Below are 1,520 nucleotides of genomic sequence, written 5' to 3'. Positions count from 1 at the left end.
GAAAGAAAAAACACAGATGAATAACCGAAGTCAAGGTTCAAACCTTTTACAGGTATTTCAAATCATACAGTTTTCTGGATTACACCGCTGCCTCTCTGTGCTGCTCTCCTTTAGCAGGAGAGAATTAAAAAAGAGCCCCTTTTTCATTCTCTTTCAGGCAGGTGCCCTTGGCTCTGACGTGTGCAAACGTATCTCATCACTTCAGACAGCCAAGGGCCAGGGCTAAGGTGGCCAAACGACATCTGTTGTCCCGTTTCATTCCTCCCTATTGCCATTTCCTCCACCTTGGTTACTTTATTGTGCAGAAGGCAACACACAGAAGGCATCCAAAGTCAAAGCATGTGTCCCCTCTCTGTGTTTGTGTGGAAGAATAAAAGTTGCGAATATAAAGGATGGCAGGAAACCTTGAAGAATGTCAACACAAAGTCTCATGACATTTTCTTTCATCACACACTAAATAAATACATGAAAATTAAATAGGGCATCAGATAATAAATGATTTGTCGTGGATCTGACATGGTTAATTGCAACTTACCTCCACGTAAATCCAAAGACTGGGGGCCAAAGGTGACAAAGCAACAGCTGCTGTCCTATTTCATGCTTCAGTATCTCCATTTCTTTCACCCTGGAAACTGGATTGTGTGGGAGATAACATGTTCAGAGGGCGTCTTGCCTCTGAAAGACTGAGTCACTCGTCCTCATTGACTTAGAGACTCCTCAAGCTGATTTGGGTTTTACAAAACTGTACAATTATTATTCCAAGCTGTAGGTGCTCTTAGGATCCGACAGTTTACACACAAATAGTTTTTGCAAATGTTTCCAATGTATTAATTGTCCAGTAGGGTTGTAAGTGCTCTGTTATCTTCGTCTTTGCAGCAGAGTACAAAAATCTGTCTCAAAATCAATTTCCATGAATCCCTCCTGACCTTGAAGAACATTAAGTCTTCATAATAGCATTCTGTCAAAAGCCATTTGCAAATTTTACTGAGGGGCAGGCGGGGTGAGAGTGAGAGATGGGAAAGTAAGTAAAATGTCTGTTTTAGAGAGATGTGAAGATGTGAAAAAGACAGATGGGGATGGAAAGTTTTATCTTCAAAATGACTTTTCAGTGTCTTGTGACGTCCAGCATGGGAGTAAGATACAGCTCCAATGTCCTCTTTGCCTCTCTGTGATGGTGTACTGTGACAGATCCTCCAACGCGGTCATATAATTTAAGCATCATTCTGAGCAGAGGTGACAGACACGATGTTATTTTACTGAGTTTGTTTGCTGAGCTCACTGGGTTTGTGTGATGTCTTTGTAATTTAGACTGTACGTTTTATATTCTTGCTTTACTGTCCTCTCGTAACACGGGCTTTGTGTTTCATGTCTTAATTTGTTGTTTAGCATCTTTTAGAACAAAGATGACATAAAAACAATGAGATAGAAAGTGTATGGGCTGATATTTGCGCCAGTAGAAACTGAATTTGAATCATTTGAACTGAATCTGAATTGCTCAACTTGAGTAATTGCATTAAAAA

Source organism: Morone saxatilis, unplaced genomic scaffold, assembly GCF_004916995.1.
Source record: "Morone saxatilis isolate NCDOM2014 unplaced genomic scaffold, NCSU_SB_2.0 Contig18, whole genome shotgun sequence".
NCBI classification, from domain to species: Eukaryota; Metazoa; Chordata; class Actinopteri; family Moronidae; genus Morone; species Morone saxatilis.
This window is presented reverse-complemented; position numbering follows the sequence as displayed.